The 24,110-nt window shown below is 34.8% G+C and overlaps 1 protein-coding gene across 3 annotated transcripts in view; it reads left to right on the plus strand.

Moving 5' to 3' along the window:
* Positions 1–24,110, plus strand: part of Gabra2 (gamma-aminobutyric acid type A receptor subunit alpha2) — a 166,268-nt gene that overhangs the window by 825 nt on the left and 141,333 nt on the right. The gene's annotated exons all lie outside the window — the stretch shown is intronic.

Genomic DNA, 24,110 nt, shown 5'->3' on the forward strand with positions numbered 1-24,110 from the left:
GGTGCCCAAATTGTAGTTGACAACTATGAGTGTGTTCAATAGTTTAAGGGATTCTAGGAGTGGTCCTGACACCATAAATTGTTCAACATATGCTTAAGCTGTAGTATGCGTGTGTATATGTGTTTTCATCAGAATTTGGAGACAAACATTTTATATTGTGATTCCTATTATGTTAATATGTACTATCTTCATCCATCAGTTTATAGAAGCTTTACATAAAAAGCACAGACCAAGTGATTAAGCTGAGTTACGGAGAATATATGGTCATTTTGATTTAAGCCATTTGGAAATATTTTTCTTCTCATTAACTAACACTAAAATAAATTTTTTCAAAGACTACAGTAAAAGCACTATCACTAAAATATTTCCACTCTTCATCTGTTCTCTTTAAAACCTATTTCAATCTGTATCATTATCTTCTTAATTGAGCTTAAAGTTATACATACATCAACCAACATTACCAAAGTGCTCAGAATTGCCAATGAATTTTTTTGAACACATTTAAAAAATTTTATACTCAGATTATGTCATATATCTGACATGTAGTCTATTTGACCAACCATATTATTCTTTTTGTCTATTTCTTTTGAATAGACTGATAAGAAAATTATTTGTTTGTATTCTGTCAAGGAGACGAAATACTAATTAGAATAAGGTTTTCATATGACTAAATTATGATTACAAGGAACAAATTATGATTTCTTCATGAAGTCAACATATAAGAAATTAGAGTGTATATATTTTATATGGGTTTTAGCTCAAGAGCTAATTTGACACAATAATACTTTGTGAAGCTTTTTCCAATTCTACTGCATCTAGCACAGTATGATCCCTTCCTAATTTGGGTTTCTACAAAGTATTTATGGGATTCATACTTCAATTATTTTACTTACCACAGTGCAGTACATTTATGCATAGATTCTCTTAAACTCCAGGCCTTCAGAACTCAGGGAGCATTTCGAATAAACTCTGTGAATCTAATCAGCCAAGTGCCAAGCTCACGGTAGGTGCTCAGTGCCCATTAGAAATGCCTTGCTCATTTTTGGCTTCTTACTTTGGACTACTCTAGTAGTCCAAAAGTCCTGGTTAAAGCTGGAGTAATGTTGGAATAATCATCCATGAAAGGAGATAACAGTAGGAAATCAAGGCCATCATGCTTTTTCTTATCTCTAGATTCAGTCATCAAATACATTTATTAGATGTCTACTGTATGATAGAGCTTCAGGGCTCTGGGATCCACCAGTGAATGAAACATACAAAATACTGCTCTCGTGGTATATGTATATATATATATATATATATAAATATGTGTGTATACATGTATGTGTGTATAATACACATATATATATATGTGTGTGTGTATGACATGTATGTGTATATATATATATATATATGCATGTATATGTATATAAAAATGCCAGGTTGTGGTAAGTGTCATGAAGAAAATTAAAGACAAGAAAGAGGCAGAGAATTTCAAGAGATGCTATTTTTAAACAAAGTGGTCAAGCCATTTCTCTGAGGTGGTAACAATTGATCAAAGACAGTAGATATGTATCTAGGATGGAATGTCTCAAGCAGAAAAGAGTAAATGTAAGGGCCCAATACAGAGCATGGATGTCGTGTTTGGTACATTCTAAGAAGAATCTTGTAGCTGTAACACAGTAGTTTGAAGGAAGTGTGGTAGGAAAAAGAAGGTGTGGGTGTCTGACATTGTAGGACCTTGTAGTCAATATTGTAGGACCTGATATTGTAAGGCAGGGCATATAATTCTAAAATATTAGGATATCATTTTGATAAAAGTTGTCTGCAAATAGAGAACTGACTAGTAAAGATTTATTGTTGAAAGAAGTATTCTGCCTTCCATGAGTTGTAAAATGGAGTAAGGCAAGAGTGAAAGCAGATAAACTAATTCAAAAGCAATTTCCATTATGCAGGCATGCAATAATTGTAGTTTGGACCGATAGTAATAGTAGAACAACTGAAAAGTGGCTAGTTTCTAGATTATTTTGATAGTGAGTGAAAAGGAAACATGAATGAATTAGCTGAAGGTTGATACAAAAGCTCAAGTGGTAGAATCTGGGGATTCAATCTGTAGTACCTCAACAAAACATCCCTACATAAGCCTTTTTTATAAGAGTAATAATTTCATTGATAAGGAAGAAGCCTTGACAGCCTAATGATCTTTTAAAAGTGCCACCTTTTAATACCAATTACATTGGCCATACCTGCACTTTAGGCAGGACAAATCAATGAGAGAGGAAGCTCTAAGAATATGATGCATATTGGACACATAACTGGTGCATTCTAGGTGTCAGGGGACTGGGAAAGCTACAGGTTTAAATTTTGGAGTTACCAGTTCCTTCTAGCCATGTAATTAGATGGCCTCATCTAGCAATTAACTATGGGGAAAAAGGAGTTGTGATATAAGAGGTACTCCAACACGTATGAGTCAGAAAAAGGAAGATCACCCAGGAAAAGATACTGAGAGAAAGTAGCTTTTGAGGAAAACCAAGAAGGAGCATATGTTGTCTAAGAAAAAAAAATCCAGTGAGAACCTGTTTCCTTTTTGCTTTGAATATTTTCTTTATATTTTGCATAAACTTCAAATGTGACATTGCAATTGTGATCTAATCTCTGTATTAAAATTATTTAGACTGAAATCATGTCATTAAATCATCCAGTGTGTAGTCCCTTCAATCAGCTATCTTATCTTACAATTAGCTACATGGGAAAGTAATTGCCTAGCTTTGAAAGATATTGTAGGGTGGATGGCCCAGATGTTTGCACTATTTCCATGAGGTTTATTCAGAGCCAGGGTCAGAAGAACATTTTATCTTATTAAGGTAAATTTTGCTAAAACTTATAAATACTTTGAAAGTAATTGCACAAATGCCTTCTTACTTGGCCTCAACACTAACTGATACTGACTAATAAATCCTGACTGGTGCCCACAAGTTGCCAACCGCTCCCAGCCATAAGCTTCTCTTACTCTTTGATTAGGATGTGTCTTAAGATTGTATTTTTCCCATACCCATTTATGCCACCTGTAATTATAGTACAATACCTAATTTGAGTCTGACATGGTGGTGTACCCCTCTAATCTCAAGACTATGGAGATGGAGATGAATGGTCTTAGGAGTTCAAGACAAGACTGGGCAACATAGGTAAGCCCCATCTCAAAGAACAAAACAAAACAAACAAAACCCCTAACTTGATGAAGTGTTTTTAAACTAATAAAGTATGGAGACAAAATTTATTCTTGCTATGCATTGATGAATATGAGTTGTTAAAATAATCCCGATGATTTGGTATTGGAAAGATAACCAAAAGCTACAGTGGAATTATAAGAGTTAATGAGGGATTTGTAACAATAGATTGAGTCTAGATTTTTTCTCCTGCCTCTTCAAGTTCCCATTATATTGGAAGAAAACAAGGAAGGAAGGAAAGCAAGAGGAAATTACATAAAGAAAGAAAAAGTACTCCATATGCCTATATGAAATAGAACAAAGAAATCTCCTGCAATTGCTTTGAGTGGGCCAGGGTGAGGGTTGAAGGAGAGACAGGGTGATGTAACTAATGTACAGTATAAGCCTAATTGTACTTGTCATGATGAATCCCTCCCTGTATAGCAAATATATCCTAATTTTAGAAAAAGAAAGAAGAGAAGAAATTTAAAAAGAAACAAGTTGGAATTGTAAGATAATGCATTTTGGATGTGATTTGTATAAGGGACAATGTAAATCTTCAATCAAACCCAAAGGAAATGTTACAAGTTTGCATCTCTATATAAAAATATTGGCAAATAAATGTGCATGTACATGTTTTTCATTTAAGAATTGTATGGATGATTTTCAAGGTCTAGGCCCAAAGAGATGCATCAGATGAAATGAAACTATGACATTTTCAGGGAAACAGATGGAACTGGAGCTCTTCATATTAAACAAAATAAGCCATGACAAATATCACATATTTTACTTCATCTGGGGTATGCAGATCTCAAAAGTATATGTAACACGGATATAATTTTGGGACTATTTGGGGGGAATGAGTGGGAGATATGAGAGGGAAAGATAGTGGTGGAAGACTAGAGATGGCATAATGGCAATAAAAATCTTCTAAAAGTAGCAGGGGAAGGGTCAGGTAGAAGAGAAAGAACAACATAGGACATAACTCTGATCAAAGTCCATATTCATGAAATACCTTGGTGAAAACCCTTTGTACAATTAATGTCCACTAATAAAAAAGAAAACAATTTCAGAAAGAGAATTTTAAATTCAAAAGCTCATTTAAAAACTATCTTGGCTAATTTCTAAGGGAAAAATAAAATATAAAATATAAAAACACATACACACAAGCAAAAGAATTTAATGTATTACTTTTGTTGGATACACCTTGATATCTGTCACTACTTTTCTTACTACTTAGTGTGTATGTTTCTTAGAAGATCTGGTTAATCTCATTTTAAATGGGTCAAAGTTGGTAACTCTGGGAAAGTGCCTATCTCTTTTCAAAAGAGTGTATAATGATGAAAGAATTTAGTGATCAGTTGGTCTCTGTCTTTTTGAAACTTTCCTCTGATTTGTGAGATTAAACATTTTAAACAAAGTATAAAATTAATTTAGAAATAAATATGGTGCACTTTATAAGTTGGATTTATCAATATAAAATCAATATTGATCAGTTTTTTATTTGTTAACTTTGAAAAATATATAGCTGGTCAGTGATCAGCTAACAAGAAGTGTGGCTGTTGCATATATTTTCCCAATTTACAAGAAATTCCTGATGAATGGAAACGATAGAACAACACTGCAGAGGGTCATTTTATTGCCCATTGGGGCAAAGAGGAACTCCATGTTTAGAAAACATTTTGGATTCATGCATGGCTTGTTTTAGTAAAGTGTGGCCACAATAATGAGACATATGTAATATTCCCCCAAGACAAAAGAAAACAAAACAATAACAAAAATAAAACAACTGGATTTATTTGGGAAAAAATTATGAGTGAGAGATAGGAAAAAAAGTAGAATCTTTTAAAATTGATTTTAACTGGCAGTTTACTGAACAGGATTGAGGATGGTGTTTCCCAGAAGTGAGTTTTAGGACAGACAGTTGAATAGTATTGATGTGGAATTGATTCCTAAGAGGGGACTAACAATGTTTGTGAGAAACACGTTCTTACATTCTCCAGGAAACTCAGAATTATGTAACATATTGTGAAACACGACATGTGAGCATGTAAGTTTTAACTTGATATCTCAGTAAGAAAAAGAAAGAAAGGAAGTTAAGATAGGGGTAAGAAATATATTAAATATTTAAAATAATAACAAAAGGATATGTTCCAATCCACAGCCTGGAGTGTCTGATTTCATACTGTCAACAGATGGTGTCTCTTCTCATTTCCCACAGTGTCCTAAATGACAATGTTTTCTCTTGCTGAAAGTCAGATCTTTTAAATTTAAAATTCGAGTCAAATCACAAAAGTAAAAAAAGAATATTAATTAGATGTGGACTTTTATTACTTTTTTAACAAAGAAGATGCTCTCACTGTGAAATTCTCAAATAGTGATGATGTTCTACAAGGTTTAGTTGCAATGTGCATAAGTACATAATTTTGTCTATCTTGTGTGGTGTTTTTTTTTTTTGTTGTTGCAGACTTTCTACCTCTTAGCCTTTTGGACATTCACAATGCATGAAGAATCATGCTATACAGGAATCAGTCTAGGTTTGGTTAGCCCAGTATTTCTCCTGTTTTTGCCCCTGTAGAATCTACTTTGTTAGCTTGTTTTGCTTTGGTTTTCTAACAGAATCTAAGTAACATATACTTAGAGGTCCAGACATGCTTTAAGAGTAATTTTTTCTAGCTCTCACTATGTTCTTTTCTGTAGGCACTACATGGGCAGGGAATGCTTCTGCCTATTTCCTGCTTTTTAGCAGTGCATTTAGCACCTAGCAGAATGTCTCCTGTTATATAATAGTTGCTCAACTAATAACTGTTGAACTGAATTAAATGAGAAGAGTTATGGTTTTGTTGATATTTAGCAAGATATGTGGTCTTAACAGTGAATTATTTATTATTAATACACACATACATACTTAATCACACATGGAGTGGTATTCTAATCAAAATTCAGAGTTTTTAAAAGAGTTTTACATATATTATCAGATTTTATCTGCATAAATACTTGTGAAATAGCATACAGGGATGGCTAGCTATCTAATAAAAATTTTCTTTCTTCATTTGTAAAATAAAGTTCTTGCTGGAAAGTAGTTGCCTTCTAGGTAGAATTTATTTCTCAGTCTCCCTCCACCCTTATACTGAGGCATAACTATTTTTCACTAATGGAAAATGAATAGAAATGAAACCTATCACCTCTGTATCAAGATCTTAAGCAGGATGAGCACTTCTCTGTGTTTGTATATCCCTTCTGCTTCTGTAAAAATTTGGCGTAGTCACAACACGAGAAACACTTGGATCCATGAATTGAATAAAAGGGAAGTGACCACCAACCTGGAACAACTAGGGTAGACTGTCAAGTGCACACCCACAAAAGAAATTGTTTTGGTAAGCCACTGACACTGGGTTTGTTATGGCAGTTAGTGTTAGAGTAATTAAAAACTGCTAGTGTTATTGTATGATATGGAAATTGAAATGTTGAAAAACTAAATGTCATATGTGTTAGCCAGCTTTCTGTCATTGTGATAAAATACTTGAGGCAAACAACTTAAAAGGATGAAAGATTTATTTTGACGCAAGGTTTCAGTCCATGGTTGCTTGGCCTCATTGCTTTGGACCTGTGGTGAGGACAAACAACATGATGGTTGCATGTGCTGGAGCAGAGCTGCTCACATTATGGCAGACAAGAAGCAGAAGAGAAAGAAAGGAAGGGGCTGGGGTCCTAATAACCCTTCAAGAGCACATCCCTAATAGCCTAATTTTGTTCCACTCCATCCCACCTCCTAAAAGTTCTGACAGTGCCATCAGCTTGGGACCAAAGCTTCAATACAAGAGTCTTTGGGGGGAATATGTAAGGCTCAAACCATAACACCTTAACTCATGTCAAGTTAGTTAAAAGCCTAGGTTTCCGTCCAGCTCCTAACATGCATAGGTCATGCTCCTTTGCCTTTCATTCAGAAACTCGAGCATCCCAGCCAGGAAGAATTGGTGGAAGAGCTCCTCCTCTCTTGAGACTTAAGTTCAGTGACTGCACTTGTGAAGTTGATTGATGACTCAGCATAAAAGTGTAACTATAGTAACGATGGTTGTAATAATACCAACATGTGTTTTGGACACTTTTAAATTGATAAAGTATTTTATTATATGTCTCATTTAATTCTCATTAAAACTAAGTATGGAATATAGGAGATTTGTCTTATCTCTATATTTTAGTTGAAGGACCTTAACCTTAGATAAATATTCTTGTACAAATTCATACTATCCAATTTAGAACAGGAGAATGAAAACTCCAGCATAAAGATCTATGTGAAACAAAGAGAGAAGTTAAAAGACACTCTCAGTAGAATTCTTAACATCATAAATGTTTTAAAGAACATTTGAAAATACAGTAAAACTGAGACATAGTGAAAACTTGAGAGAAAAAGAAAGTATCTTAAACAAAAGAAAATGGAATGAAAATAACACTGTTTGACCCTCTAGCACAAAATATTTATATAACCATAAGCATGTATACACTATTTATTCATTCAAATAGAATTAGTGATAAAATCATATAGGGTCTATGAAAGAGATAATTAAGGTTGACTTATAAAGACCTAAATTCTCATCCAATATAGAAGTCTGTGGATTATATTTGAAATCAATTAATTAGGCAATAACCTACATATATTTTTGGTATATGGAGAAGAAACTGTTAGAGAAAGCAGTTAAAAGGATTAAAAATCAATGCTTGTAAGTGATACAATTTGGGTGTAAGAAAGAGGGTTGAAGTTTTCAGTGTAAGTCTCTATAATGTTTGAGGTTTTAATAATAGACACTTACCACTCTAATGAGAAATAACATTTAAGTGAATATAAGTTATACAAAATACTTAATAGTACTGACAGTTCCTGACTTACGATTCTTTTGTCTTTAAGATGAAGCAAAAGTGATATATATATTTTCCTCAGGTAGCAATTTGAGATATAGTTCTGTCTCCCAAAGCTGGAAAGTGTCACTGCCATGGCTCCCTGTCAACCATGTAGTCTTGAGGGTAAACTCCAATACCCCACAGCATATTACTGTGTTGCTAACAATAGATTAGATGTACTTCCTACTTACATTATTTTCAATTTACTATAGATTTATCAGGAGGTAACCCTTTGTAAGTTAAAGAACATCTGTAGTCAGAATTATATTGAGAGACCTGGTACCCATTCTTTATCCTTGAGGGCATGTTAAGCAGTCACTCTAGCTCTCACATGGCTGGGGACAGAAATGGAAGCTTCCATGATAAATGCAGGTATACAGGGAATAAACTGTAGTAAGGCAAGAATAAATTCAGAGCATTTAGAAGCAGTTACTGTAGCCCAAGTAAAGGAGATATAACCCAAGTTAGGTTTGTGGTAAAATAGTCATAGCAGCATCAATGTGAATGGGAAGAATTTATGTTTTCAAAACAGGTATCTTTTGAAGGTGGAAACAGAGGATCGGCAGATGGATTGCACATTGAGCATGAAAGAAAAAGCGGAGTCAATAAGGATTTGACAGTTTTCATCTGAACACCATGAAGAATGAAATTGCCATTTTTATGGAGATGAAAGAGACTGTGAGGAACAGATGCGGGAGATAGAAAACAGGAGTTCTGTACTAATCATGATATTTTTCTTGACCTATTAAGCCTCCAAGTGGAAATATCAAGTAAGCACTTCGATATATGAGGCCATAAGAATTGAATATTTCTAACATAGAGATATATACTGCAGAAATAGTGTGTAGATGGTATTTAAAGGCACAAATACCATCTATACACTACACTCACATCTAATGAGTGAGCATGGAGTGAAGAAATGTAGTTAAGGTGGAGTCCTGATCACACTGTAGGTTAGAGGTAAGGAAGATGAGAAGATCTAGCAAAGGAGGTAAGTAATGAAGTAGAACAGTAACTAGGTGAAGTCATATCCAAGAGGCCAAGTGAAGGTAGTATTTCAAGGCAGTGGGAGAATGAGCAACTGTTTCAAATGTTGTTGAATTAAGTAAAGACCAAGAATCAAATGATCTTTGCATACATCAAGGATTTGGTAGTGGGAACAGGTGAAAGCTTTCATCTTTTTTACTTCTATTTTCCCTTAAGAATGAAAAGGAAGCTGGGCACTGGTGACTCACACTTGTAATCCTAGCTACTCAGGAGACAGAGATCTGGATGATTGTGTTCAAAGCCAGCCAGGGAAAATAGTCTGTGAGACCCTATTTTGAAAAAACCCATTAGACACACAAAAAAAGGGCTGGTGTAGTGGTTCAAGGCTTAGAGTTCAAACCCCTCAAAAAAAAAAAAAAAGAATGAAAAGCAAAATATGATTGTCACAAAGAGTGAGGTAAGGGGAAGTTGAAGGGAGACAAGAAGGCATGAAATAATCATTTAGCAGATTGAGAGAAAGCTGTACAAGAATACAATACAGTTACACTGGAGTGCTAAGGGCACACTGAGGATTTTGGTCATGAAATTGTGTATTTTTTTCTCCAGCTTAATATAGCTTCTCCTTGGCACCAAACTAATATCTGGAGAGTTGTGTTCAGTCAGGATTGGAATTTTCCCAAATTAGTTAAAAAAATTAGAAGAATAAGTCTACCTATGCAGGTGATTAATAATGAAGATGCACAATAGAATCTAAATCAAATAAGAGAAGACAAGGGCATGGTTAGTGGTGGTAGGTTAATAAGCAGAAAATTGGAGGTAAAAAATAGAACAGGTGAAAAGATAGGAAATAGGAACAACAGAAATAATAAAAGGTAGTATATTTAAAACAACACCAAAGAAGATATGTATGTAGAAAAAAAGGTGCTACAGTTTGGGTCTTGAATGTCCACCAAAGTCACACGTCATATTTATTAAAGACTCAGTCCTAAGGGTGGCACATTGATTTGTGGTAGACCCTCCAATAGGTAGAGCAATGGGGTGTCCTTAGGCATGCAATTGAAGGGGATTGTGAAACCCCAGTCTCTTCCTTTTTTATTCTTTTGCTTCTTATCCATGAGGTAAGTAGTTTTGTCACCAGGAAAGGGTACGAGGGAGGGAGAACCCTGATAAGAAAGGGGGGTGATCCTTGACTCAGCTTCTCTATTATCTATCCAATCTAAGATTCTTGAATTTAGCAATGAAAATAATTTTGAAGAGACTCACATACAAAACTCACAAGGTAAGGTGCCAACAAAGATTTATTAGTAAATTAGAGTAAAACAGGGAGAAGTAAAGGGGTAAAGAGTGCTTCTCTGATAAGCAGAAGGTGGGAGCTGAGGACTCAAATGAGCCATCTCATTTCAGGATATAAACTGAGCTGGGGAGTCTGGTTTAAACTTTTCCAGGTGGTCATATAGCAACTTTCCATTTATTCTGCTTTTGTTCTGTTTTGATATTATTGTCCAAATAGGTCTGGGGTGACTTTATGATCAAAGGGTCTTATGACTTTGATGTGCATTATTTTTTTGTCAATGAATTACTAAATCAGGTACCTTTACTTTTTGACCCCAATACTTATCTAAGGAAACTGACTCATTTAACATCTAAAGAAATGAAAGGGTTATGGAAGGAATTTATGCAGGCATTTTCCCAAATAATTAATTAAATATTGCTGCTCTAGTAATCCTTAGTTTTATTTCTTAAGTAGTTTTCTGATGTTTACTGATTCCCCATGTTACCTGGTTGTATATATTCTGCCTCAGCTTTGCTCTGCTACACACTCTCATTATAATATGTTGCCTTCACACTGTTTTCTTCATAAAGTATTAGCTGAAATAAAAGGACTCTTGAAGTTACATTTATATAGGAGTTTGCCTCCCTTGGTGGCCAACGACAGTATCAAAGGCAGCCCAAGAAAGCAGCCATGTGGTACACAACCAGCAAAGCTATAAGAGCAGTAGGGAGCCCACGTCCAACTGAAGTGTGTCCTAGATGCTGAGCACAAACCTCTAGGATTTAATGATTGCCCTGCTGGGTTTTGGTCTTGCCTTGGGCCAGTCCCTCCATTCTGTTACTTTACTACTTTCAGAATAGGAATGTTTACCCTGTGCCTGACCTGCCACCATATCCTGGATGCATGTAATTTTCTTCTTGAGTGTTAGAGGGTTTCTTAGCTGAATTTGTCTTGGGTCATGATCTTGGAATTTGAACAATGCTGGAACAGTTAAGACTACGGAACTTGATGAAGGAATGCATTTTGCGTTGTGAGATAGACATAGAAGGTTTTAGGGCCAAGAATAGAATGCTATGCATTGAATTTTAATGTTCTTCTAAAGGTCTGTGGGTTAAGGATTCCTGCTCAGGATGGTACTAATGGCAGATTGTAGAACCTATGAGAGGTAGGGCCTAGTGCAATATCCTTAGATTATGGGGGATTTGCCTTTGAAGAGGGTATTTGGAACTCTGGTCTCTTCCTCATTTTGTAATGAGGCCAACTGATCATTGACTGACACCTCCAAAACTGTGATCCAAATTAAAACTTTTCTTTTGTAAGTTCATTATATCAAGTATTTTGTCATAGTGACAGAAAACTGCCTAAGGGAAGGGCTATGGTCTGGAGGCTGCAATGAGTAAACAACAAATAAACAGTCTAGTCTCCTCTCTTCAAAATCCATAGCATCTGAGTTTTACTTGAAATAAAAAGGGAAAAAAATTCCAGCCACATTTGGATGTGGACCATAGACAATTTAGTCTTCTTTATGGACAAAGTACAAACTGTCTGACAAGAGAAAGAACACAAACATATCCTAGAATTTCATTTAAAATCCAAGTTTACAATGTATCAGACCTGTTAAAAATTTTTCGTACATGCATATACGTGAAATACTCTGTTCTAGAAATAAAAATTTCTGATGTTTCCACCTTGCAATCTACATATGTATTAGTATAATTACATCATCTGTGTATCTGCATATTTATACATTTATTATCTCCTAAGGAAACAAAAAGATCCTAAGAGACATGAAGATGAAGCATGACTTGTTACATTCACTTTTTCTGTGAATTTCTTTGTTTAACATAGATCTTGTCCATTAGCACAGTATAACTTGTTCTTTTTGTCACTTAAATATTCACCATTCAGCATTTTGCAAATGACTTCATAGTGTTCGTTAACAATAACATCCTTTGACTCTTTTGCCAAGTAGTTGATATCCAGATGCTCGTAAGCACAATAATGTGTTAGCATAAACTAATTATCCGCCATGTGCAACTATTTATATGTCCTCAATACATTAGTAAGATATGAAAATGATTTACAATTTCCTTTAAATAGCCACATGCACCTGCAGGCAGTTTTGTTTCAATAACATAGAAATAAATGATAAAGATAGGCTAGGCATCTTTGTTCTTTATGGCTTTAAGAGTTCCAATGACTAGGAATAAAACATTTCCTTTTCATTTACTGCATTGCAAATACTGTGACAATTTTCTTTGTAAACTCCTGAATTAATTCTTCAGTGCTAGATTTTTGAAGAAAATAAGTGAATATTCTATAAACCTGTAGAACCCAGGAAGATAAGATAGTTACATTAACATCTTAAAAATCATTTGGAGAATTGGGAAAAATGTGAGGTTCATGATTTGGTGGTGACTAAAATAAGAGGAGTACATGAAAGGACATAAGTTCACAGGGCCAACTTATTAATTTTTTAAAGATAGAGAAGATTTTAATAAACTCGATCTGATAGTTGTATGTGAAATTTTGAGCTTATTCTCTTTAGTGAACATAATATATTTACAAAGTATAATTCTCATACTAACCAAAATGGGGTATCTAAAGCTGGTCTAAAATTAGATATTATTTACAGGCTGTGGTGGGGACAGTCTCCCTGATTCTTCAAGTTGATGACTTTGGGTAATTTCCCTCTTTTAGCATAGACAGGCCTGATGATTTGCTTGTAACTAGATGGCAAAAGAGAATGGATGTGATTCCTATAATTATGTTATTATTTTATACAATCCTATCTTTTAAACAATTTAGTCTTTCATCAGTTTAATTTCAATGTCACCAATTAATGGGCACAAGAATGTAAAGAAAAGGTTTTTCTCTCCTCGACAGTATTAAAACACAAAAATCTTTCCTTTCTTTTGTGATTGCTCTCTTGATTTGTCTTCATGTTTTCGAAAATAGTTTTATTATATTTTTGAATTACCACATATCAATAATACAAAGAGGTTTCGTTGTGGGAATTCCTTACATGTTTGCAGTGTACTTTGAACAGGTTCATCCCCTCTATTATATTTACACCCTCTTACCCCTTTTTCAAACACTTTTTGGTGCATTTCATTGTGCTATATATTTATCTACATATATAATAAATCATACGAATGTAATTCTTCATACATATAATACTTCATATATATATATCTCATACTTCAATCCTCTTCACCTGTCGGTATCCTTACCTTTCCCCAACCCCCCTTCCATTGATGGCCCCTGGACTACACTGTTTTCATATTTGTGTCCCGTTATCATCATCATTATCATTTTAGGTCTAGTTTCCACAAGTGAGGGAGAACATGTAATATTTGACTTTTGGAGCTTAGCTTGTCTCACTCAACCTGATGAGCTCCATTTCTATCCACATTCCTGCAAATGACAAAGTTTCATTTTTCTTTGTTGCTGAGTAATTTCTTTATTCATTCATCATTCGTTGGACACGTCAAGTGATCCACAATTTAGTTGCTGTGAATAGATCTGCAATATGCATGGACATGCAGATATCTCTCTTGTATATTGATTTACACTCCTTAAGTTATATACCTAAGAGTAGTAGTGAGGTCAAAAGATAGGTCTATTTTTAGTTTTTTGAGGAACTTCCAAACTGATTTCTAACTTATTTTTTTAGGTAAAATAGGCATGAGTTCTACAACCCATGAGTTTTTGAGCCCCACAAAAAATATTTTTCTAATGTCTTTTGAAATCAATTTTATATGTATATATATATGTGTGTATATGTATGTGTATATATATATTTATATGTATGTGTATATATATATGCATATATAGATATAAAATAGCTAAATGGTATTACAAAAGCAAAAGTGCCTAGAGCTCATGAAAGTCATGATGCAGCAATTAGTGGCCCAGTCATCTTGGTTAATTACATAAAATAGCCTATCGAGTTTGAACCTTCTTCCTCTAATCTTTAAACAGAAATAATATCCATTGGATATTAGAGGAAGTCTACCAGAGGCTGCACATAAAGCTCTCTGTGCCATATGTTTTACAGAGTAATGGCTCAATAAATGTGAGTTGTTACTGGTTACTAAATTTTGCTAACAATGGAGAATTTGGCTCTATTATAGCAACCAAAAGATTCCTTTCTTTTTTTAACCTAAGGGAATATTCTTGCTACATTGCTACTGGATAGAACTGATGAAGAGGTCTGACAAATTCAATCAGCAAGATTTCTTTGTAAAGACAATCGATGGCTTTATAACCATCAATATCTTACCCACTTAGCCATGAAACTGAAATATGTTGGTCCACCCAGCCAGGCTCCTTGATTATGGAGCACTTATATATTACATGTACTTTGTATTCCTTTACACTTATTTTCTCTTTGAATACTTTATAAATGAGTGGAAAACTAAATTGTTGACCAAATTCTCAAAAATTGGCTACAGACAATTTGTTTTATTGTGAAAAATGAATGTTTGCAAAGACTTTGCCTGCCTTTACCATGAATAACGGTAGATTTCATATGAAAAGTAATTGAATGAAGAAAGTAACCCATTTCGTTGGTACTAGGGTTTGAACTTAGGGCCTCATACTTGCTAGGAAGGTGCTATACCACTTGACCCATAACCCCAGCCCTAGAAAATAAAGTTTTAAGGTGCCCTTCCCTGGCACCTTAATGATGACAGACATGGTTTTAGCCAAATGGAATCTGCAATCATTTCCAATTTTATCTGCTGCCTCTGGAGAAAAAGAAAAAGAATGTGGTGAAAGCAGGAGCTAAACATTAATCTCCTCCAGATAGAGGCAGAAGTAAATGTAAACCTCTAAGTGGGGACAATGTAGACCATCTCAAGGCCAGATGGTGTAAAGATCCACTTGGTTTTCTATTCTTGCAATGTTCTAGCATTCCCAATCCTGGTTATTAACTCATTAATCACAGTCTTTCCTCAGTATACAATCTAATAGAACCTAATGATTCCTTGGCCTAAACTTGCTAAACTTTGAGCTCTTTCAATCCTATTCATGCTATCATGTGCTATGGTGAGCTTTCTTTGGGGAAAAGATGACAAAACCTAAAAATATCTCTGGCTCTGACTTGTATATACCAACAATATATGTTCAAGTGTTGCTTTCCATACTCCCTACAATTGTTACAGAAATTAAACACCTTTTCTTCCCCCAAGCTCTTCTATCTGCAATGTAAGCATTTTCTTTCCCAGTGAGCCTTATCCAAATTGAGGGAGCTATGCTCAGGTATGAGTAAGCTATCACTTTCTTTACTGACACCAGCCAACTTGTGTCACTATTGCTGCTTTTAGCCCTATGACACCTATAAACCTCTGTTACCTTTTTAAAAAAATACCAGCTGCTCACTCCTTGTTCTCTCATTTTGAAACACTGTAGATCATGATTTGCATACCAACAGGTTGAAAAGCAATCAATTGTCAGAAGAGAAGGGAGAGTAAAGAATGAAACAAAAAAGGAGTCAGGTGTGGAAGTCTACTTTATCAGAACCAAGTATTGACTAGGAAATGAGCTAAACCAAAGAACTTTAACAACTACAAAGCCAAACCAAAGACCCACAGCAAAGGAGACTTTAGGTTTGGTCATCAAACTCTGTTTCCAGGGATTTCTACATTATTCTGCTCTAGTTATTTTAAGAGCTGAGGGGGGCAGAGAGTCATCCTGGGAGCAATTAAATGAACTACAACCAATATTACAGGAACAAAATGGTATTACCTTGCTTTATTTGTCCCCTAGTTTTGTCTACTTTTAACTAGAATTAAGAATTCTTAGACCATTGCTTACTCTATTATTTTCATGCATAACCATGTTCTTAGTGTACATTTAAGAAGACTCATTCTCTATCACTCTCTCTCTGTCACCTATCTGTAGACACATCTATGTTTTATTCAGATATCCATTATCTTCTAACAAATAATAGTAAAAATGTCAAAGGCTGAGAATTTTCATTCATTTGTAGAGATTAGATAGCTACATTAAATTTTGATTTCCTAGATTATCAATCACTTGACAATTGGCAAATAATGATACCTGCACAAACAATTCAATCTGCTCCTCATTATATTCAATTTTATTTTGTTTCTACTTTAAAATACTTTGATAAAACTCAATTGATACAAATTTTTGTTGTTTGCTTCAGTTCATTTTATAATTTAAACAGTAGAAACATTTTAGAAAAACCCTGGAACAATAAGATTGTTCAAACTAGTTTGAAATACCAGGAAATTTTTTGGGTAACAATGACCCATACTGATGCTCATAGATTTATCAGAAGGTGTATATCACCATAAAACAGAAACTTTCATTTTTCAAAGCCAATTTGTTTCAGGATCTTCTGATCATGATAGGCATAATCACGCAGAACACCAATATTAGTTTGACATATTTATTCATGCACAGGTCCATTTATCCATGATCTGAAAATATACATTAAGAACTCATCACCACATTACTCAGAAGGGAACACAAATTTAGTAGCTACTGTCTTCTAGGAGTTCACACCTTTGCTTGGGGACAAAGGTTAGGGAGCCTATTCTATACGTGAGTCTATCACATTCTTTTGTAAAAAAGTGTGAAAATGCAAGCAAAAGAGGGTGTGAGAACATAGGGAGAGTCCACCCTCCCATATGGAAGATACATACAAGACCTTTTCTTTTAAGTTTTTTGGTTCAGATTTTAGGCTTTCACCAACTGTCTCTTGAGGGGTTGTGATTCTAGTTCATTCTGTTTCTAATTTAAAATAAACTCTGGTATGGTACCTAACATTTCATAAATGTCATGTCATTGTTTTCTTCTTATTGAAAAATAAGTTAAGTTCACCCATACTCTTTTGTTTCTGATGGTGGTACTGGGGTTTGAACTCAGGGCCTTACACTTCCTACTCAAGTACTCCACTGCTTGGGCCATACCTCCAATACTTTTGCTTAATGTTATATCTCAGATGGGGTCTTGTATTTTTGCCCAGGCTGATCTTGGACTGTGATCCTCCTACCTATGCCTCCTGCATGGCTGGGATTACAGAGTTGAATCACTCACATCTGGATTTTTGGTTGAGATGGAGCCTTGCTAATTTTTTTGCCCAAGTTGACCTCAAACTTCAATCCTATCAATTTCATCCTCCCAAGTAGCTGGGATTACAGGTGGGACCCAGTGCACCTGTAAGACACTCTTTGATGCTAATTAAAGAGTATTTTCTTTTAGGACTTACTTTCAAAGAGTAGCTGTCATGAAAAACAAAACAAAACAAAACAAACAAAGTGAAAACAGAAGAAAAGAACCACCCTGTTACACAGCTCAATTTTTCTAAACTGCAGTCAGATTTTCTAACAACTTTCCGACTTAGTTCAGACATTGGCAAACTTTTTATCCTCAAGGGATAGAGTGAAACATTTTAGAATTTCTGAACCATGTGGCCTCTCACACCTACATAGCTCTGCCATTGTAGCACAAAAGAAGCCATTAGCAAATATCTTAAAAAACAGACATGGCTATGACCCAATACAGCTTTGTGCACAATAGGTGGCAGGCTGACTCCTCTTGAATCATAATTGATTAGCTCTGACCATGCTATGTGCATGTGTTGTCAACTACTCATTTATATAGAAAGTTTTGTAATGTAAAACACATTTGTGTGAATATATTCTTGGATTCATAGGGAAATGGGACAAATAAATAGTTCATGTGACTCACGAGTTTAGAATTTAGAGTAAATGACAATGTAAAATTGCCAATTATAATAGAAATTTTAAAGAAATAGACATCATGAAGTTCATCTGTTGTAAATTCTTCATAGTTCCAATTGCTTGTACATGAATGGTGCTGATTGACTAGCTAAAAGTAGTTTAAGACTAGAAATTTTTGCTTCAATGAATGGTGAAATGAAAATAGAATTCATATTGAAATTTGTGACTAAATGATCTCTTCTACCTTGTTAGAAATCTATGAAAAGTCTTCCCTGCAATTTTAGGTTAGAATCAAATTCTTTTGTTTTTCTTGATCTATTTGATATATAGAAATATGTTCTTAACATGAATTCCTTATGAGAACCAGTTTTCTTCTCCACTTCTCTTCCACTTGAACATCTTGAAGTTGTTGTCAGGATTAAGTCTCATTTCCTCACTCTATCTTTTTACCATTTACCATACCATTCCAGATGTTTTAACAACAGAGCTTGTGCACTGTGAGGAAGGATGAGGTGGAATTTCAGAAGAAATGTCTATCAACAGCAACCTCAGACATTATCTCAACCACTTTTTGTGTTTAGGTGGAGAAAGAAGAATATATAAAAGATGGAAAGGAAGCACAAAGAAATTAATTTGCAATTTGCTTATGCAAGCAATTATGTTGAGGCTGTAATTTCTGGATCTTTAAGAATGTCTTTCCTTACAGAAAATATTTTAGGTAGTACTCTATCACAAAATATTTGCATTAAAACAAAACAAAACAAAACCCACCAATTTTTCCTTTCTCTGTATCCTTCAATGTTCCTGATAAATCAAATTATTTTTGCAGTTAGACACTATTGCAAATTTTAGAGGTTTAAATCCACAAGTATTTATCTCTAGTCCATGCAACATATCCTCTAATCTTTGTCTTCTTCAGTCAAGGACCCACTGACCGATCATTTGGGCCAATCCCTGGGTACAGTCCGGTGACAGAGACGGAGGTAGGATGCTGACTTTGAGCAAGTTTCACTGGCACCACTAATTTCAAGGAGAGTAAAGAAAATCAATGTATTTCTACATCTAGTCCAGCAAGATTTGCTGGACAGCACTTATGTCTGTCATTAGTCTTTTGAAATTTCTCCCTTCCAAAATAATAAAAATACTTTAAGTATAATTTGTTAACTCCTATCTCATAATGCAGAAAGTTCTGCATTGATATTTGGTAGTGGCCAACTTGGAGGTCACAGAAAAATGAAGAGCAACATTTAACCATAATTCACTTGAAGCTAGGAATAGGAGAGAACAGCTGGAAGCTTCCATGTTGATAAGTGAATTTGGTTCTTTGGATGCTACAGATATAGTCCTCATTTTTTTTAAAGACCCAATATGTGACTATTTCCTTATTTCAAGTAAATCAGTACCCAAATCAAATAAGAAATTCACTTGACTTTACAATTTAATTAATATAATGGGTCAGTACAATACACTTGAGTAGATTTAATAGCACTGCATAAACAGAGACCTCCATGTGGAAATGTAGAGAGGGATGTCCATATATGTACAGCACAGGCACCCATGTTTCTGTTTGTCTACATAGATACTTTCTTATCTGTGTGCTCCCATAAGCACACATTTTCCCCCATGCCAAAACACAGGCATTTAGACAAATGCAGACTTAAGCTATATGTGAATACTAATGAGAAAGATGGGGGAAAAGAGGACACTAGAGAACTAAAAAAGATGGAAATGCAGGCTGGGCTGGAAGAAAAAGGAGGGCATGGTGCATTAAAAGGAGGACAGGAGTGAAAAAAAAGAGCAGTAAAAAATAGAGTGAGGGAAAGAAAAAGAAGGCAACATAAGAGAACATAGTATGTGTGGTGAACTCTGATAGATTTTTCTGTGAAGGTGGAAATGTGACTGTGAGTGTGAAAGAGTTCATGAGAACACACATGGAAAAAAGTAGGAGTCAAAAGATTCAGTACACTTAAGGGCTGTGAGTACAAGTGAATTTCATCTTGTAAGTATACAAAGTGCTCTATCAGCTTTCAAATACTTCGGTTAATATCAGTGAACACTGTATAGTGTTGTCTACTAGCTAGTTGTTCTGTGCACATATATCAACTCACAGAGTCCTCATGACAACCAAATGAAGTAAGTCCTATAAATACTTTTATTCAATATGGAAGAAAATTAAAAATGGAACTGAGAAATTTGTCTAAGGTTGTATAATGAATAAAAAGAAGAATTAGGACTTGGCCCCACATATTTTTAATTAATTAATTAATTTATTTTTAATTTTTATTTTATTCATATGAGCATACAATGTTTGGGTCATTTCTCCCCCTTTCCCCCGTCCCCTCCCTTACTCCCCTCCCCCGCCTCCCTCCCTTACCCCCCACACCCCTCACTACCTGTCAGAAACTATTTTGCCCTTATCTCTAATTTTGTTGAAGAGAGAGTATAAGCAATAATAGGAAGGACCAAGGGTTTTTGCTAGTTGAGATAAGGATAGCTATATAGGGAGTTGACTCACATTAATTTCCTGTGCATGTGTGTTACCTTCTAAGTTAATTCTTCTTGAACTAACCTTTTCTCTAGTTCCTGGTCCCCTTATCCTATTGGCCTCAGTTGCTTTAAAGAATCTGCTTTAGTTTCTCTGCATTGAGATTGGCCTTACATGTTTAAAACCAAAATTTGAGATTCTTTTTTTTTCTTGTGACAGGGTCTTGCTATGTAGCCCAGGAATGCCTTGAACTTGTGGTCCTCCCAGCTCAGCTTTCTGAGTACTGGGATTATAGGTGTGTGCCACCATTCCTGGCCAGAATCTGAGTTCTTAGGCAAAACTGTTACATCTCATTTCCTCTGAAAGACATATTATGTTTCTTAGATACATATGAAAGCACAGACATTGTCTTCTCTCATTAGTTCATTCTATCACTCATTCATTGATTAATTCTTTCATTTATTCTTCAAGCATTTCTTGAAAGACTGTATATGGATTGTTATGACTATGTGAATGGAAGATAAAGAGGATTCAGATGAGACTCTTCTCTTTAAAGAATTCACAGTCCATTAGGGTGAATCTGAATATCTGTGTCTCCCTCAAATTCATATGTTGAGTTCCTAACTTCAAAGATATTAGAAGTTGTGGTCCTTGGCAGGTGCTTTGGTCATAAGGGTGGAGCCCTAATCAATGAGATTTGTGCCATTGTAAAAGAGGTTCTGGAGAGTTAGATCACTCTAACATGTGAGGACACAGTAAGAAGGTACCATTTATTTATGAACCCCAAAGTAGAAGACCTCACCAGATGCTGAATTGGAAGAGGACTTGATCCTGGGCTTTCCAATTTCTAGAACCATGCAAAATAGATCTATGTTGTTTAAAAGTGACAGCAACACCAAAATGACTAAGATAGTGAGCTGGAAAAGTTAGTACATTCAATTGAATATTCTAGAGTTCATGTTAAGTGCCTTGCTAAGTTAGCAGGTGTGCAAAGGAAAGTATGGCCAAATTTTATTCAGAAAGATTACAAATACTTTCTAAGCCTGAAGCGTTTTCCGGGTAGACAGTGTGAAAGGAGCATTGTAGTTGAAGTCAGAAGTTCAGAACACATAAAGTCAGCATTATAGTTGAGAACTAAAAGCACAGAGGCATGAAACAAGCAGCTATTGAGAGAAATGCACAGCTCTGTTTGTAGAAAGCACAAAGGAAAGGGTAATGGTTGAGAGATGAAGGTTGACTCTGTGTGTGTGTGTGTGTGTGTGTGTGTGTACACATATACAGGTACACATGAATGCACATGTTGAAAAGGGGTGCATTGAAAGAGCAGAGGTGACCATGGAGATATGAAGTGGGGTCAGATGTGATATGCAAAAATGCTTTATATATTATACTGTTATCAAGAAAGAATTATGAATGATTGAATGACACCAACAAGTTCAGTTTTAGCAAGATTCTTGCTGCCCTTGTGGAAGACAAAATGGAGAAACCTGAGAACAGAGACAGAGGAAGTACTTAATAATAGGTTTCAGCTTATGATTACTGTAGTAATTCAAGTGAGGATAGACCTAAGGCTATGGTACTGGTAATGGAGAGAACTAGTGAGAAAATGGACGAGTAGGATGTACTCTTTCTCAATAGTTACTGTGCTTGTGTGGTACTAGTGGTGTGTTGAGGAAAAAAAGCATCTAGGATAACTGTCAGTTTTCAGGATCTTGGTTGGAGGTATGTAAGTTATAGAGGACCCTTTGAAGAAAGATATCTAAGCAGTGATGGACAGTGAGGTATTAGTGATGAAGCTTTCAGGATTACTAGCATATATTATAGCTGAGAATGCCCAAAGTTATGTCCTTCTTAATTCTGAAACCAACTCTCCCAATTTGTATTCAAAACTACTTAAGTCTACAAAGATCAGCAATTATTTATTGAGCATCTATGAGCAAGCCAGTCTGGCAAGTACACAGTCTCTACCAAGGAGAAATGATATATATTTAAAATAATTTGATGTCCATAATTAATTTGCTATGGAATTTTTCACTTTTTCTTAGAAACAATTGGTTTCTATTTTATTTTTAATGTCTCTGACCATAAAGCACTCATACCCTGATTATATTTTTTTCACTTTTTAGTCACAATATGTACATCCTCTTTTCTTTTCAAGATGAAAATGTTGATGCTAGAAATAATACTGGAGTAATCCTTCAGTAGGAGGCAATCTTATCCTGCTTGTAGTGTTTAAAACTAGACTCAAATTAGGTGCTGGACCCCCTTTACTCCTTTATTTTGTTATTTATTCTCATTGCTTTCTGCATAATTTCGTATGATGAAATGTTACTACAGACAGCGTAGTTAAGAATGGAAAGTCTATAGTCATATTGCTTGGGCTCTAACTCCACCAATGTGAAAACATGAGTCAGCTTAACCTTTCTGTGCCTTGAGTTTCTCATAAGGGAAATGGGAACAGAGGCCTCTTTTGAAGATTAAGTGAGTTAATAGACATAAAGTATGCAGAACGAGACCTAAACTGTTATTCAGATGGAAGTACAGATTTGTGTATATTCATTTCATTACTATTATTACAATTTACCAGACATATCTTAGGCAAAGTGGCTGACCACCTTGTAGCTTATCCCTCAACAAAATGCATAGTGAATTTTTCCATGAAAATGGCTTGAACTATTGAATTTTTACCTGCTTTAGGCAGCATGTGAATAAAAGTAAAGCAGATTCTACCGATAATTTCACAGAAAGGAGGCAAAAGGAATTCCTTACAAATTGCTGTATGTGTGTGATGGTTTAGTTTTTAAAATACATGATTTCAACAGGATATCCTGAATGCTTGATACATTAGAGTTGCAAGTTGTATAAAGACTTGTAAAATTACTTTATAAAAAGAGTTATTTACTCTATTTGGAGATATTAATTTACATAGCTTATCATGCATAGCTGGTTTGCATGATATATTTAGCTGTAATGAATTGTGACCTATGCACACTAACAGAGCAGGATAATTTCTTTAGAAGACTAGTTACTCTCATACTCCAGCTGTTTTTCTTTCTGAATCTGGAGACACAGCATCCAGCAAAAGTTTAATCCAGCCACAATTTTGACTTGAGAATTGCCAAAGAGTATTTCTTCAACCAGTTTTGTCTCTTTGTTTTGGTGATGTGGCATATATGTGAGAACAGACTCAAACTCTAAACACATATTGAAACTAGTAAGACATTCAGGTAAAAAAGCACAAGGTAGTTTTTAATTTTGTGTGAAAACAGGGCAATCTATAATTTAGTTCTTAACTTTTCATAAACTTATATCCTCTATAAATGAATAAATCACATAAGAACAAGAGAGAACATGTAAATTTATTATATTAATATATACTGATTTGTTTAAATTTTTAGAGATGTAATTCTTATTGAAGTAATTCTGATATTTCTCTTCAAAGTATACAAAAATCATGTTCAACTCATGTAGTAGAACTAAATGAATTTTGTAGAACTGTGTTATTTAAATTCTATTCTTATTAAAATCCTCAAGTCTTTTTTTTATTAATTCAGATATTTGCT

This window comes from Castor canadensis, chromosome 9 (genome assembly GCF_047511655.1).
Source record: "Castor canadensis chromosome 9, mCasCan1.hap1v2, whole genome shotgun sequence".
Taxonomy (NCBI): Eukaryota; Metazoa; Chordata; class Mammalia; order Rodentia; family Castoridae; genus Castor; species Castor canadensis.